The sequence below is a fragment of the Electrophorus electricus genome, chromosome 6 (genome assembly GCF_013358815.1).
Source record: "Electrophorus electricus isolate fEleEle1 chromosome 6, fEleEle1.pri, whole genome shotgun sequence".
Lineage (NCBI taxonomy): Eukaryota > Metazoa > Chordata > Actinopteri > Gymnotiformes > Gymnotidae > Electrophorus > Electrophorus electricus.
Window position 1 is genome coordinate 15,447,606 of NC_049540.1, and position 18,199 is coordinate 15,465,804.

The following is an 18,199-nucleotide window of genomic DNA, read 5'->3' on the forward strand; positions in this document are numbered from 1 at the left end:
CAGAAGTGAGGAGGCAGGGTTGAAATACTGCATGAAGAGTGGGCCAGAGTGTCATTAATAATTAGCACTACAATACATGCACTGATTGTTCAAAGTGAGTTACTGCATGAGAAGCCAGTGAACTCAGAATGCCAGCTGCTTCAGCAGACTCTATTAGGATTAGTAGACAGACTGCATTAATATCAGTATGTACAAGCATGGTATTTGACTGCATATCAGTACTTCTGATATGCATTAGGAATGTTGCCTGAGGTTTGTATTGTAATAAGTACTACATATTCCCCAAGGATTCTAGGTTTTTGCTAGCATACTTTTCTTCAAATATGGTTTGATAAAGTTGTGTACATGCTCCTAAATGTAATGCGTACATGCACATACATCTACAATGATACATTTTTTTTTAACATGCTTATTATAGTGCTTTTTTCTAATTTTATAGACTTACACATTTTTGGCACTGTAAATGACACCATATGCATTCCACTGTACTGATGATTACAAGTTAGGCTTTCTTAAAAGCCATTGGCAAAGTTGATTCTGAAAAGTGTAAGGATCTGGTGGTGAAGGATATACAAATTCACAGTACATGTTTTCTGCAATAATGTACTGAATTAGAAAACTCTACATTGAACTGTGATTGTACAATACTGTCACAACTCCTATTTTAGAGGCTAAATTTTAATACTACATTTAAGGTCGGGTCCTGATTCTCATATAGCTGCCATGTTGTCAGTTTGGATACTTTTAGATTTTACCATATCCTTATGTTTTGATTTATTGACAGGGTGACCAGTTTAAAAACTGTTTAGGCCTAGACTTTTTTATTCTAGTATATAATCATGCATGTTCTATATTAAGTCTAGTATATAATCATGCATGTTCTTACAGATGTTAATACAAAATATTAGAAACTGGACAGCTTTTTTAGCATTTTAGAAATACCCTGCTTATCTTTCCTTTATATTCCCTTGATTGGAGAGTTCTTTACTTAATTTACTTAAGAGCAACAAAGACCTACATCCACTTAATGTACTAGAGTGCTTTTTCAATCTCTTTAAACATTCTTTTGTATTTGATAAAAGGTGATATTTTTATCTTTTATGTTATATATAAGAATCTTTTTAGCTATTACATTTGATAACTAATAGCACAAGTGATAAACTGATCTTTGTTGTGGAAGCTTAGAAAGTAGTTGTGACATTTAGGAGTGAACGAGCAAGGTGTACGTGAGAGACAAAAAACAAAGGCAAACACAGGACTGAACTAAGGGCAAATTTGTAACAGAAACAAGAAGCTTGAGCAAAAGGTGAACAAAGGCGAATGAGAGACTGAATAGTCTTGGAGTTTGTAGGCTTGCAAGATGTGTTCTCATACAAGGAGAAGGTCAACGTGAAGCACTGAGGAGATGGTCCTGTGGGCTTAAATAGGGAAGATGGAATGAAGTACAGTGTGTGTGCTAATTAATAAATATGGGATTGTGAATGTGGAATGTGGTTGTGTTTCATAATTGGTGGAGGGACTCGTGACTGACGGGCTGGAGGTGTCTGACTGGAGGAGAGTGAATGGGGCTGTGTGTGTGTGTTTTGTTGGGAGTGGAGTGGAGCGTGATATATAGAATTCATATATGCAAAGTAAAAGCATATATTTTATGAGCTGGACAAAGCATATGTGCTTGTTTCCAGGGTTTTTAAGGTTTCAGTGCTTATTTGGTACATGCAACCAGTGCAAGCAATAAAGATTTCTAGAACCATAATTTTCCATGGCCTACTGAATTAAATACATCATGCCTTTGTAGACAGCATTCACAGCATAGACAGCATTCACTATGCTCAACAGTGCCATCTCTAAACACTTGGGGGGCATATGAGTTATCTTGCATACTACCTAGTTATACACACATAGAACCACTAGTGGCCTGGAACAGTAGAGGTATGAAGCCTAAATTCTGGGCTTATTATAACAGTTTTGCTAGGTGTTATTACATTTTGTAGCTGTTATTGACATATAGAGTTCTGATAAGTATTCTTCCTGTCAGAGAGAGGTGGCTTTATCTGCAGATCTGTTTGATGCAGGGGTGTTATGGGAAATTACTTTTTCCAAGCACTTCAGGAGAGTACCACTCTTGGCATTTACATTTACATTTACGGCATTTAGCAGACGCTCTTATCCAGAGCAACTTACAAAAGTGCTTTGTCATTTACTCATAGAATGACTGGCAGCAGTCATTCATACATGTCTCCTTTAATAGTTTTGGTTTCACCTTTGGGCAGCAGTTTGTTTTTTTTCTGAGGGGTGGGCGGCGGGGGGGGTATGTAGTATGATCAATATGAAATGATAATGTAAATTACCTATGGAATTCTATCAGGCCTCTTAAATAATAAATCTCAGAGACAAACAAATGCTGTGCAAGTTAGCAAATTAGGTTGTTCATACAGAGTGTGATGTTTTCTGTGTTCAAAATCATGCCACACAATGAATGATAATAATAACAACAACAACAAGCGGCTGCACTGTATGTGGGTGGCTTCTATGGTTCTCACTGGAATTAAAACACTGAATTATTTATGAACAGGCAAACGTGAATCTGACTCAGATGGCAGAGTAAGCACAGCATCAGCTCTCTCTCTCTCCACCCTCAGTTTAGTATGTAGTGCAGTTCGGTCTAATTGAAATATGTTGGAATGCCCCAGAAAGTCAGGCGTATGATTAGCTTAAAGATCTTCTAAATCTTTTAAGAGTTAAACGTGGAGAAATCACATTATGCTTTACTGATCTTAGAAGGTAATAAACTGTGTAGGAAAAGATGTCTAACTGGTCAGTCTCTATACTTTATATCCATTATTTTTTAACTGAGCTCTTTCTCTCTCTGATTTACACCCATATGATGCCAAGAAGCATCACAAAATGCCTCCTCTCATTTTTCCTGTTCTTGAACACAAATTAGTTCCTTTGATCTTCCATTCATCCCTGTGATTAAGTTGCAGCAGTAGTTTTAAAATATTAGAAACTGGACAGCTTTTTTAGCACTTTAGAAATACCTTGCTTATCTTTCCTTTATATTCCCTTGATTGGAGAGTTCTGTGGATTTGGTGGACTGTATGGATTTGATTCGTTCAAGTAATGAGCTACAGCTGCACATATAGCTGCAGAGCAACTATTCCATTTACTTAAGAGCAACAAAGACCTACATCCACTTAATGTACTAGAGTGCTTTTTCAATCTCTTTATACATTCTTTTGTATTTGATAAAAGGTGATATTTTTATCTTTTATGTTATTTATAAGATTCTTTTTAGCTATTACATTTGATAACTAATAGCACAAGTGATAAACTGATCTTTGTTGTGGAAGCTTAGAGAGTAGCTGTGACATTTAGGAGTGAAGGAGCAATGTGTAAGTGAGAGACAAAAAACAAAGGCAAACATAGGACTGAACTGAGGGCAAATATGTAACAGAAATTAGTTTGTTTGATCTTCCACCCATCCCTGTGATTAAGTTGCAGCAGTAGTTTTAAAGTCTCAGCCTGCTAGACAAGGCATTTCACCATTGTGTGCAATAAAGAAATCCCTCAATTTTGACACCGATATAGTGACTTCAAATGGCTCCCTTAAGTTCGCACCTGTTTCCCCCCGCCCTCTTCTCCCATATGGACCTAATTTCAGGTAGCAATTTTGAGAGTTTATCTTGAAAGTGTGTAGTTTATGGTAGGCTGTTTAATAAAAACAGTATACAACAGTATGTTTTAATGAGGCAATTAAAACATAAGTTATCAATTAAAGGACATATGCAATTTATCAATCTTAATTGTCCCAGATGCCTCAGACCATGTTGTCGGTTAGCCGAAATCCAGTAGAGATCCTGCAGAAATACACAAAGCACAAAAATACAATGATTATTAGAAGTATACATGAAAGTATACATGAAAGTATCTGTTAAGAACTTTCAGTGTGACAAAGTATACCCTTTTACCTAAAATAAGGGCTTGATAGAAGACGTATTGGCAACACTAAGATGAGATTTCATCTGAGGAAAGAAAAAATAGGAAATAAAAAAATTCATCTGTCATTCAGTACCCATGAGGAATACCTTTGGGGCGGGGGTGTGTGGTGAAGAATGTATTGTACATTCCATTACAAATGGGGCAATTTGTGCAAATAGCATGCGTAACGGTGGCTCTCTGGACCTCGGATGTGCATGTGCATGTGGAGTCCTGAGAGAGGTTCCTCACCTCCACCAACATCACTTAATGCTACAGAAGTGGGTCAGAGGAATGAATTAGGAGTGTCATTGGATAAGGACATTGGTCATGGAGAAAACACATTAGCCAAAAAGGAGGAAAGTATGGCAGCTTCAAGTTTTGCTTTTAGGTTGCTTCTGATATCTAACTCAGTACAATTAGCCCTGAATTCAATAGTCATTTAAAGTGCATGGCTGAATTACACAAAGGCACTTTTTTTCTAAAATGACACAACCGACACCATCTTGCCAAGTAATAGACAAATGCATTCTATTGAGCATACCTGTTTTCTGTAACTGTGATTTCAGTTGTGATTATCTGTTGATGCATAACTGTATCGCTTTGTGAAGCTGTTGACAACTCAGTTTGAAACTTGTCAACGTGAGAATGCACTAATAATTTGCATAATCTCATATTTGTCATCTAGGTCTATGACTTTTTCTTTACAGAAAAAGACACTAATTTGTCTCCCAGATTGGCAAAGCACTTACACTAAGAAAAAAAGCTTTTTTATATGGATAAATTTAAATAGATTGTTTAAATGCATTCATAATTAGAGAAGATATTTATTCACTGTAATCTCATATAGAATTAAGAGCAGACATAATTTGAACCATGCCATCAGACCACTCAGGCCATCAAATTTACACATTTTACGTTAACCTGCCATTGACTACATCAGAATATATTTAAGTGAATTTCCCACAGTCCTTGCACCCTCTGAAAAGTACATTACACTTCCATTAAATAGTCCAATATTCATACATAGGAGATTTACATATTGCCTGAAAGATCATGCTGGTCTTGGATATACTATGGAGCATACTTGTTTTAGGGCATGTAATTACAGATACAGATGAAGACATTATTCTGTTGGGATGTGCGAGAGGGCCTCCATCTAATGGCGATTTATGAACGCAACTGTGGGGATGGCGTCAGGATTCAAAACCATGGCACAGTGCAAAGTTCAGTTGATCCCATCTGTGTCATGACTGACTTGCATGGTGCCCAACTTCGTAACAATAAAACAGATTTAGTGTGGTATGAAATATTAACCATGGTGTCTGTGAATATTTTAATGGTAGATAAAGTGCGCTAGCACATACACCCTCACACACACATACACACACTAGGACAAAGAGTACACATGCACAAGCACACTTGTTCTCTTGTGCAGTGTGACATGTGGGTGGTCTTGAATTGATGAAAAATGGATAAGCTTAACTATCTTTAACATCCTCCCCATAGTACACTTTCCAAACTAAAAGAGTGTAATTAGATAATGTGACTGAGTAGCCGGAATATCATTTGCTGAAGAAGTGGATCTCAGCCACAGAACATTCACCTACGTTTTTAACATGGATTATTTTGGCATGCTGACTTTTACCCATTGGATTTGAGACTCTCTTGGGAATACTGAAACAAAAACATAAAAAACAAATCTGAAACATCTGGCTGAATTGTTTTGTTCCAGTGCCCTCTAAATGGCATGACATACTTTTCCTTAGTATAAACCACATAAAACAAAGATTGCCATCTAATTCCTTACAGAAGTGCAAATCAATGCCATGAGATTCTGGCTCATGATATAAATTTGCTTATGTACCTCCCCCAGAAAGCTGACTCCTTGCAGACACACTATCCTTTATTAGAAATAAGTGATGCTTAATCTACTGAGTTATCTGTAATGCTACTGTTATAGTCCTGCTCACATAATGCACTCAGCTGAATAAGACAGACGCAATGTGTAGTCCATTAAATTGGTTTTCTTTCAGATCATTACAAGAGCCAATGTGCAATGCATAATTATATCCATATATAATTGATATCATATCTCAATATTATTTAGTCAATGATAGAGTAATGTAGAGATTTTTCAGTTGTCTGGACCCACTATCACACATAATTCATTTATATAATTTTTCATGGAAGTATAAATATTTTAAATGTTTATCCAGCAAAGGGATCAACTCCAGCTTGAGTGAGATAATGCTTTGACATTTTTCATTTTGTCTTGCAAAAAAAGGGCCAGCATGATATCCAAATCAAATTTTATCACTGGTTGTGGCAATATTCACAGTAATTAACATGTGTTAACCAACTGAGTAAAAAAAAAAAAAACACACACATTTTTGGCAACTCATATTCAGTTTTTATGTAATCTTTAAAAGAAAATCCACAAAAACAGCATTAAACAGTATGAGGAAGAAATCTCTACACAAATGAATATTTGTGGCCTTAACTTTTTTATAAAGTTCATTTCTTATCTCTCTTTTATGGATTGCCGAAAGCCTCACAGGTGTGAACAATATGCTGCAGGTGTGTGTGTGTGTGTGTGTGTTGTCACAGTGTGGAGTGAGGAGGGTGTTCAAAGATAACTACTGTGCAGCTGGAGACACTTTCATTTGCCACCTCCTGCTGCCGAGGGCTGATTTACTAGCAGGTTTACACACCTTCATGCTGCAGCGTACTGTACATTCAGCTCTTACTGTAGCAGATTTGAGCCTTTGCTTCTTTAGCAATGAGGGTATACTGCACAGGGTATACACTCAATTTAAGAATTACAAAACATCTGCAACAGTACTGCTTGAGAGCCATAGGGAGTGTACAAGAAGAAGGGGAAAGCTGTTTTTTTGGGGTTCTTTTTTTACTGATTTTTACTGATTTTTTTTTACAGTGTCACACTTTGTTCCCTTGTGAACATTTATCAAAAATACTTGAAATATGAGCCAGTGTGTTAGTTATGATTTCTTCTGAATTTACTGAACAAATTCATGGTGAACATACACATCTCAGTGTGTAGGCCAGGTTTATAATTCTGTTGCTACAACCCAAAAACTGTCCTGCTAGATATACTATTTTATGACTGTGGCTTTAAGTGACTATAGCTATACAAGGGCTGAATTAATTGTGGTGTAGTCAGGGGGAAAGAGGGGAGTATGGAGTCAAAGAAAGGCCAGAAAGATTTTGAGCTACTGAAACAATGGCCTGAATCTTGGATGGTCACAAATGGCCTGAATCTTGCTGTTTTTAACTGTATATTATTGACCCCATTTTGCCACTGAATTAGATTTGCAATAGTAAGGTTATTGCTTATCCGGTCAAAGCACTGAGTGGCTGTCACCAATAAGGGACATCCTGAGGGGCACAAGGAGTTGAATATTTGTGAATAGTTATTACCACATGGGTTAAGTACAATGTTAGTATAAAATAAGTACAAAATGCTCACTTTGGAGAGTAGTTGATTGCATTAAATATACTGAGCAATATTTCAGCTTTACAATAAAACTATAGCTTTATAGCCCTGTAGCCAAGTGATAACCAGCTAACCAGTCAAATCGCAGCATAGTTAGCTAGTTATGTTAAGTAAGACATTGATCTGTTTCATTTATTTCCCAGATGTTGTTCTGCAGCACAAAATGCCAAGTGGAATTTATTAATATGGTCAACATAGTTAGAGCTGAGTCACTAATTTTATCAGGCAAGCAGAAAGTGTAATGCTAATAGAGTCAAAATGACACCTTTAATATAGTAACTAATCATTAGCTGTTGCTCAGGGAGTTGATCTAACCAGACAGTTAATCTATTAGTCCACAAAGAGGCTAATTAGGTGTTTAATTGTTTAGTGTAATGTTTAGTGTAATGTTTAGTTTAGTGTAGCATTTAGTGTAAGGTTAAATGTGCAGCCTACAACTTGCTAGATTTGATCTGGTTAGAGTTGATCTAACCAGATAGTTAATCTATTAGCCCACAAAGAGGCTAACTAGGTGTATAATTGCTACTGTAATGTTTAGTTTAGTGTAGGATTTAATGTAAGGTTAGATGTGCAACCTACAACTAGCTAATGTTAATGCAGCTAAGCTATAGGCATGGGTTAAATTACACCAGAAGGTCATACTTAGAGAACTTTAGCTATCTGTTTGTTTGTTAATTTAGGTTACCAAGAGCAATATAATTACAGTTTCTCTGTCTATCCTACAACATTTAAGTTATTTCAGATTTCAAATTTATCATAAATTCTTATGAGTCTTATGGTAAGGCCACATATATTTTTGTACCAACATGGAAGACTCAGACACTTTATCTCCATTTTACTCATCTTCATGGGTATGTCAGGAGATGCCCATATGCTTCCCTAGGCAAAGAAGAGGGATTAGAATTCTGCAGGGAGCTTGCCTTGTACTGAGGATGCTGTGCATTAGTAATTTCTTTGTGTGACCTATGTAAAACTACTCATACTAATTAAAGGACCTCTAAACCTAAGCATACATTAACAGTTCAACATCAGACCAGCTATTAAACCTTATGCTTAAGGTTTGCTTAAGATCAGGGATATCTGATAGTCTAATAACATGATCATCTTTCAGGTGATTTTAAGCAGGGATGTTTTAGCAATGGAGAAGTTAGAGAAGGCCCTTCATTGACAGCCATTAGATATAGATTGCATCAATTTATGTGCATTATTGAGATGACTATTATAAGTTCACTGACCAACGTTATTGGTTTTTATGCTTAGTACATATTAAAACTTGATCATGAATGGAAAATGCATAAGAATTCTGCCAAAAACAGAGAACATGCACCACAATACTTATTGTGTAAAACATCAATGTTGTTGTAAGCAACAGTAATGCTGTTATCATCACTGTTAATGAATGGGAAGTGGATTTCATAAGTAGTCTCTTGTAGACACTCAAGTCAATCCTCAGTCAGTGATCATATATGAATCCGTCATAAACCAGCCTGCTACCCATAGGCGCAAAACTGCAGTGTGTAGATGCAACATATGCATTGCATAGGGGCACTATGTGGGAGGGAGGCTGCAAAACAATGGTGAAGATATACACATACAAGATACAAAAATGTGTATTTGTTGTCAGTTGTCCTAGTAGTGTTATTTAAAATAGGTAGGTACAAACCATATTATAGACATTATTTTGAAGTTGCAACCAGGTCTAGAAGGATCAGATGAGCAAGACAGGCTACCTATTTATTATGGCTGCGGTCCAAAGACTTTCCATGATGAGAGTTAAAAGTTGCCATAAAAGATTCGAAAGTGTATGGTTTTGCGGCACTTGTGACATAGAAAAGGAGTCGTGTCAAATAAAGCTCAAAAGAAACTATCTGGGATGCAGAACAACATGATATGGGAAAATGAGAAATTGTGTAAAGGAATTGTAGAAAACTGTCTATATGGATGAAAGACCAGTAGTATGTAAAGACATCACTTCAGTGAAAATCTCAAGAGGAAGCTTGGCACATGGATATGTTCTAGTTACACTGTGCTTAGCTCATCTGGCAATAAGTATTATCACACCTAGCTCTCCAACGGTACCCGTTGGGAAAACGCCATGATGACGAGAATTGTAGGCGGTTACCAATTGCTGACAAAAGGTTTGTGTGACAGCAGCCACTCTGCTTTGATTGGATAAATTAAACTTCCTCTTTAATTTACCAGCAATAGCTTTACTATTGGTCAACTAATTTGAGAGTAAAAGGGGTCAAGCATGTTTAGTTGCACAAATATAACTGCAAGTTTCATCAAGTTTGTGATGACGTGGAGATGTGTGTGGAGATTTGTACCTTCTCATTTTTCAATTTTTCAACATTTTTCTGAAGGCAGAAAGAGATGGGCAATGATACACTTTAAACATCAATATAACATTATCTGAGATCCTTGAACGACCATCTTTGAAAGTTAAAGATGACTCTGGCCTAATGTCACTTTATAATTTGCTCCTTATACAGTTGTTGCTATTGCGCACTGTCAAAAAACCAATGTAGAGTCAATGTAGAGTCCTGATTCCATTTTCAGCAAGCCCTTCAGAGTACTGATTGAAAAAATCAATTCCCATCTATCTAAATATTTCTGGCTTGATAGAACTGGTGTATTTGTGGTTGACCAGTGGGTAGTCAGGGTTGTTGAATTTTTCTAACACAAGTCTACCTTAAAAGTGCTTGCAAAGGTCAGATGAACTCTGGATATAGCTACTGTGTATGATTTGTCAATGCAGATAATGTGAAGTAGTACTGAATAAGCTATTCTTGAAAATTATTATTTGTTCTTAGAGCATCCTAACTTCCACCCCCACCCCCTCACAGCCCCACTCCCAATTCATGATTCCATGTAAAATATTTGGGTGCCAATATAAATAACAGCTGTGAGTAAAAAGGGGCTTTAGCATATTGCAAGGCAGTCAGATGTACAGGGAATATAAAGCTCATTGCAGCTGATGGAAGCCATTTGGAAAAAACTCTAGTACCTGAACCCAAGTGTGCATTACATTTTACAAGAGAAAGTCAATTAGTGTGATAAGTGGTAGTTATAGCTGTGGCAGCAGCCAGCAGTTCAGCACATTGGAGACAGAGGCTCTGCACTAATGCTGGCAGGGTGCAAAATAAAAAAAAGGTCTTGTGTGTTTTGTTTTTTGGTGTTTGCCATAATTGTTAATTGCAATCCCCCTGACAGAGTGCTCTCATAGTGAGGACAAAGAGAGAATGAAAGAGAAAGACATAAAGAGAGTGTCTGTCCTGGAGTTAGAGAGGAAACAGCTACCTTAGTGTGAATGCTTGCACTGCCTTAAAAAAAAAAAATCAATAATAATCTAAAATCAATGGACAATGACACTCGTCAGCTACCAAGATGCAAACACAAAAAACAAACAAAAAGATTCACCAAGATTCATCAATCTAGCAGGGGACATGTACAGAAAATGTCTCATGATAACTTGCTCGATTTTGTGTGGTTGAAGAAATATGCATTTGTGTACAATAAATCATTGCTGCAGCTATATTTACAAATATGTATATAAGAGTCTAATATATTGTATGTTATTTAGAAAGAGAGAGAGAACAATATCAGAACTTTAGTTTGGCTCAGTGTTGCTAGTGGTAACTAGCTCCACTTGTGGAAACTGAGCTTGATTTTTTTCATCTTGGTGCTTACTTAGCTCTTTTATTTATTTATATTGAGTGTGAGAAGCATATCTGAGTAAAGAGGGATATTGAGACATGGCAGTGCTTCTGCTTTACTCAAACCCCTTTAGTGCTTGCCAACATGATAAGCATTAGTGCACAGACCAAGTATTAGCCTATGTAACATGCATGAGCAACAGCTTATGCTACATTTGTTCATTTTGCATTTCATAAAAATGCACAAGATGACATTATTCATAAACTGTAATTAACAGATTTTTAGTTTTTTACCAGAATTATAACTTCTGCCAAATGTGTAATTTACAATACGAGAGCAAGAGCAAATTCAGCTTGTAAATCATGTCTCCATGACTATACAGATAGTGTAACATGGAAATGTATAGATGCTAGGTAAAGATATGAAATATGTGTTCTGATTTCCCCCTTGTCTGCAGATGATACTTTTTTTTCCCACATATAACCAAGCCCTTATTGGTACTTTACTCAAGCAGAACAGGCAGAACAGCTGTCCTCTGCCTAAAGCACAGATGTTGCTGGGAGTGATGCTAGTTCAGGGTCAGGGCATACTAGTGCTACAGTGAGTCCATAAATGACAGTGTGACACCAGACTCTAACTGAAAAAGTAATCAAGACACAAATGACATAATGTTAGAGTAATCTAATAAAAATGTGTTCTCTTTTGAATAGACTCATGGTAGTTCCAAGGACCATTATGTATAAAGCACAGGTACAGATTTCTGGGTATGTAAAGCTGTACTGTGTAAGTTTGGGGAATTGGCAACATCTCTGATGGAAATATTTAAGTGCATAAAATGTACGGAAGGACATTTTGTAATGTGGGTTGTGCTGCATTCCTGTGTAGATTTATCTGATGATTGCTAGTACAGTCATGTGCTCTCAGGATATATTATATATGACTACTGTTTTGGTCCTGACAGGGGTAACTTTGTCGGTAGGACTTTTGGCTACTAATAGGAAGGCTGGTGTGTTTGGCTCCTGGCTCAGCTATGCAAGCATTATTGGGCCCTTTAGCAAGTTGCTTAATTAACCCTCTCATCTACAGGCATGCTGTATAATGGCTGACCCTGTGCTCTGACATCAGCTTCCAAAAGAAGCTGTATTTCATTGCCATGTACTAAGTAATGACAATTGATTTTTTAAAATCTTATCCAGTTGCCATAACAGCCATTTAGACAGTGTGTCTTCTTCTGCCTGTCTGCCATTGATATGTGCTGGATCGTTGTTAGTTGGAAGAAGGCTGCAGTGACCTCCAGTCATAGTGGCCTCCCATTCTACTGGATCAAGATCAAGTGGATGCTCCCTAAACCTTGGCTTCCCCACCGGTTTTCACTCACAGGCTCCCCTCAAGGTGCCCCCCCCCCCCCCTCAATTCTTCCATAAAGACTTGTGGTGATGAGCTAGTGGTGAAAGGGACATAACTGAATCCGGAGGTGCCCAGACACAAACCTGCACATGTCTTAAACATTGGCCATTTCTTTGTCCTTGCTGGATTAATTTGCCTCGCACAATCACCTTTTTGCAGTCAAAACGAAACCAAATCAATTTTGTTCTCTTATAAACAATAGTAAGAATGACCATCCCAAATGAAGGACTGCCATAATTAAGAGAACTTGCAAGATATGACATTTATAATTTACAAAAAATTGACGACAGCAGCTTCACCTTCTTTTGAAAAAGACTAATGGCCAATTACCAACGCATTCATGGAGTTGGCTTTGCTATGAAGAAAAACATCATAATCTGACTCATTTACCCTACTGTCAGTATCAATGAATGCCTCATGATCCTTTTCCTCCATCTGAAGAACAACCAGTTGGCTATCGTTATCAGCACCTGTACAACAACTTTTGCTGCAGATGAGAACATTAATCGTCAGACCACCACCTGCTTTGGACCATAATGGACATTCACCTTCCTTCAAAATTCCAAAAGCATCTAACGATAAGCAGGGAATGCCTCAGGAATGCCTCTTTGCTTGGCTCGAAGGCCTGACTTCCACTGATGCAAGTGTTGGAACAGCAGTGGAGAGATCGCACAAATGCTATCTATGAAATATGAGATCACTGGCCACACCTTATACCAGCACCAGGATTAGTTTCATGAGAACAATGCAGAAATTCAGGATATTTACATTTACACTTAATGCATTTAGCAGATGCTCTTATCCAAAGTGACTTACAAAAGTGCTTTGTTATTTACTCATAAAACACATCCAAGCCAATCCTGTAGGTCAGAATCCAAGATACCATTGAACTAGAATACTGTTGAAATACAGGGATCAATGCTGATGCCTAGAAGTGCAAAATACAAAAGCTCTCTCAACAATCAATGCATTAAAGAATAAGTTCAAGTTCAAGTTCAAGTTCGGTTTATTCATCACGTACATAGTCATACACAGTATAACTCGCAGTGAAATGGTGGAGAGTGCTCTGTCCAAACTGAGGAAAAGAAAACAGGGGTGCATAGAGAAAAATATATATATGCAAGATAAATATATATATTCTATGTATGTACAAAATATATTAACAGTGTATGTACAATATATGTGTATTATGATTATATACACAATGTATATGGTTGGGTATATATGTACACAATCTACAGAATGTACAGTGCAGGTGTAATATGGTTGGGTATATATGTACACAATCTACAGAATGTACAGATCCATTTTGTATAATAACATATCTACAGTTGTTGTGTAACAAGGTAATTGAGTATAAATCTATATATACAGATGTACAGATATATAGTTATGTTACATGGTGGTGGTGGTACCCACAGTTTATCAGTTTCCCTGATTCAGGGCCCGAATGGCCTGTGGGAAGAAGCTCCTCTTTAGCCTCTCTGTCTTGGTCTTCAGGGAGTGAAAGCGCCTCCCTGACCTCAACAGAGAGAAGAGTCTATTGTTGGGATGGGCGGGGTCCTTCACAATTTTCCTGGCCTTGGTCTGGCACCGCTTGTAGTAGATGGTCTGCAGGTCAGGAAGTTCCGTGTGAGTGATGCGCTCTGCTGAACGCACTACCCTTTGGAGTGCTTGTCTGTCCTGCTTGGTGCTATTCCCAAACCAGACTGTGATGTTCCCCGTGAGGATGCTCTCGATAGTGCAGGTGTAGAAGTTCCGCAGTACTTTGGAGGGCAGTCTGAAGTCTCTTAGGCGTCTGAGGTGGTAAAGACGCTGACGAGCCTTCTTTGCCAGGGAGTTGGTATGGCGGGACCAGGACAGGTCCTGCGAGATGTGAACTCCAAGGTACCTGAAACTATCTACTCTCTCCACCGTGGTTCCACAGATCCTCACAGGTTGGTAGTGCCGCTCCTGCTTCTTGCTGCAATCCACGATCAGCTCCTTTGTCTTACTGACATTTAGGAGGAGATTATTTTCCTGGCACCAGTTTTCCAGGTGTTTAATCTCCTCCAGGTAGGCCCTCTCATCGTTGTCCGAGATCAGACCCATGACAACGGTGTCGTCAGCAAACTTGACAATGATGTTGGAGCTGGAAGTGGCTGTGCAGTCGTAGGTGTACAGTGAGTAGAGCAGGGGGCTTAGGATACAACCCTGAGGAGCTCCAGTGCTGAGGGTGAGGGTGGATGAGGCGCAGTTGCCCACCCGTACTGATTGTGGTCTGTCTGTTAGGAAGTTGGAGATCCAGTCGCACAGGGCTGTATGCAGTCCTAGATCCCCCAACTTAGTAGTGAGTAGGGAGGGGATGATAGTGTTAAATGCTGAACTGTAGTCGACAAATAGCATTTTAACATAATTTCCCCTCCCTACTAGAGGTTATTCAACAAAGTTCATTTCACCATCTAGGAGCCAGGACAGAGAAAAGTCTCTTTGCTTATATTCCATGAGACTTGTAGCATGGTATTTCAAGCTGAACTGTACTTGAGGTTTGAAGTACTTGAGCTACGGATTGGGCTTTGACCATTGACATCATGTATGGAGGGGCTGGTCCATTTTTGGCTTTAAGTACTAGAATTTTAGTTAACATAGGAGCAGGGTCAGTGGTCATTTAAATAATCTACAAATAGATGGGTTTTCAGTCTGCGTTTGAAGACTGAAAGGGACTCTACTGTCTGGACAGCAAGCGAAAGTTTGTTTCACCATCTAGGAGCCAGGACAGAGAAAAGTCTCTGTGCTTGTATTCCATAAGACTTGAAGCATGGTATTTGAAGGAGAGAAGTAATACTGGTCTGTAATTGGTTATATTGGAGCTGTCGAGTGTGGCCTTCTTGAGGATTGGTACCACTCTGGCAGTTTTGAATGCATTTGGTACATGTCCAGAGGATAAGGAGTTGTTGATGACAAAGATGAAAGGGAGCAGATCTTTTGAGATTGTCTGGAATGGAGTGGAAGAAATGGGATCCAGCAGACATGTAGTAGGATTGCTGGAAGTTAAGAGTTGAAGAATTTTGTCTGAAGAGAGAGGAGAAAAAGAAGCCAGAGAGTTGGATACTATTCTAGTTTATAGTTTAGCTAACTAATCATCACACATGTATTCTCCAGATATTCAGGCTCAGACAAACTCAGAAGAAAACTACTTTTTGTGATGAAAATGCATAGCTAGTATAGCTAGTAAAATGCATAGCTAGACACAATGATAAACTGTAGCACTGATATTTATCTGAAAATAATGGCTAGCCTGGTTTGTCAAACAACAAAGGACATAGTCTGAAGCAAAAAAAAGACCCTGTTAGCAAAGTAATTGGCTAAATATTAATAAATTGGCTATTTTTGATAGCTAGCTAGCAAACCACCAGCAAAACTCACCTGTTCAGTAGTTATAAAAAAAAAAAGAAAAAAAAAAGCCAACTCAATCCTGAACCTCTACAGGTCACAGAGCTGTTACCTCTGAAAAGCCAAGGCAATGTTTATTCTGGTCTTAGCTCAAATCACTTTCTCTTTTAGTTTACTGGCTCTCTTCAGTTCTACATTTTTTGCTTTGGCATTTAATAGGTGACGCCACAGAAGACTATTGGGTTTACCATTTTGATGTCTCCATATTCAGTGGTTTCTCTCTCTCTCTCTCTCTCTCTCTCTCTCTCTCATCTTCCATTCACTAACATTCAGCACTGTACAGATCAGCACTGTGAGCTACGCCCCCAATAATGTTTCATATATAACCAGCCCATCAAGCAAGACCTTTTTGAGCCTCTGCATGAGACAACTGACTAAAGACTGCTGACGTGGTCTGAAAAATTCCCACCATATCCGACCTAAGTGCTCTGACTTACAAATGAATACATCAAGCTTTAAAGGGTGACTCGCAGTAACAGAAGGGGACACATTTTAGCAGATTTTTTTTTCTTCTCCTGACTCAGTAATGTGACTTATTTCAGTTTTAACAATCTTGCATAGTGCTGCTTTAAAGAATTAGTGTCTGGAAAACTGCACTGCAGGGTTTGCTTTAAAACTTGAATATACATTGTAAATCAGAACTCAGTGGCTAGAGCAGAAAGGGTAGGCTCATATAGCAGCACAGGTTCCCAAATTAGGTAGTGAATTATAACAACTTGGGAGAGTTTGATAAAAGTGCTCAGTCCCTAGATGCATGTAGTGCTTTCAAACCAAAAGCACTAAATCACTGATACCAGTAGTGTGTTCAAGGCCATTGCTTTTACAGTGTGAAGGTGAGACCTACTTCAAGTAGAGAGGCCTTAGTCTAGAGTAGAAGACTCAGTGGAGCTTGTTGTAGGACTCCTATGGGGCCAGGCTGCAGGATGATAACGTTTGCTTTTATTATGAAATGCCACATGATCCACTGCAACTCGTTGTTCAAGGCCAAATAATCCCATCAATCTTCATTCCCCTCAATACCAAAGGATTACAACCATGAGCGGTAAGGAGGTGGACGCATGTGTGGAGAAGAGCGAGATTTATTCAGGGCAAATCCAGAATCAGAATCATATTACCAACATGGAGAGTACAGGGATACATGATTAACAAACAAACACACGAAGGCAAATAGGAAGTAGGCTAAAACAAAAGACACTAGGAAAAACTCTGGGCTAAGAAATACGAAAGCTAGGATAAACAAAGGCACGGAGTACAAAGGAACATAACCATATGAAATAAACAACAAAAACTAAGGAAACAAGACAGGGCTTAAATACAATCAACTAAATGAGGGACAGGTGTTGAAATTCAAATGAGGGGAGGAGAAAATGAAACTATGGAACGGAACTAAAAAACAGACAAGACAGGGAAAACACAGAAGACACAAACTGGGAGGGACTGATCATGACAATACCGCCCCCCCCCCCCAAAAAAAAAACAACAAAAAAAACCACACAACACAAAACAAACACACCACACACACACAAACAAACACACAACAGGAACCACCAAAACAGGACTAGGCCAAAACACCAACTGGAACAGCACCGGCAAGACGCGGAACAGGGACAGGACCCAGATGAGACACAGGAGCAGAAACAGGGCCCAAACAAGAGACATGACTAGGAACAGGAGCAGACACAGGAACTGGGGCAACAGGAGAAGACCGAACAGGACAAGAAGCAGGAGCAAAAGCAGGAATAGACACAGGAACCAAAGGAACAGGAACAACAGGAAAAGAAGCAACAGGAACAGGAGCAGAAACAGCAGCAGGAATGGACGCGGAAGCGGGAGCAGAACCAAAAACAGACTGAGGGCGAGAAAAGAGTGCCGGGAGGGAGGATGAGGAGTACAAAAATGCAAAACAGACCAGGCCAGGGACAAAGGACCAGGGACAAAAACAGACATGGGCACCAGAACAGATACACGGACGGGCACAGGGATAGAAACAAAGGGAGACACAGAAACTGGAATGGGCACAGACAACACAACAGGAGCAAAAACAAAACCAGGCAACGGTGAAGGCAAAAACAACAGGGCAGTAGAGCAGGCAACAACGGAGACACAGGAGGCATACAGGGAACAGGAGACACAGGCCGGGGGCAGGATGGATGGGAACCCATGGGCGGAGGCAGCAGGAGGGCTTTGAGGAGCAACTAATGGGACAAGTCT

The 18,199-nt window shown here is 38.8% G+C and overlaps 1 protein-coding gene across 1 annotated transcript in view; it reads left to right on the top strand.

Annotated features, from left to right (window-relative positions):
• The window catches only part of fstl4 (follistatin-like 4), a 116,818-nt gene that overhangs the window by 14,874 nt on the left and 83,745 nt on the right, over positions 1–18,199 (top strand). The gene's annotated exons all lie outside the window — the stretch shown is intronic.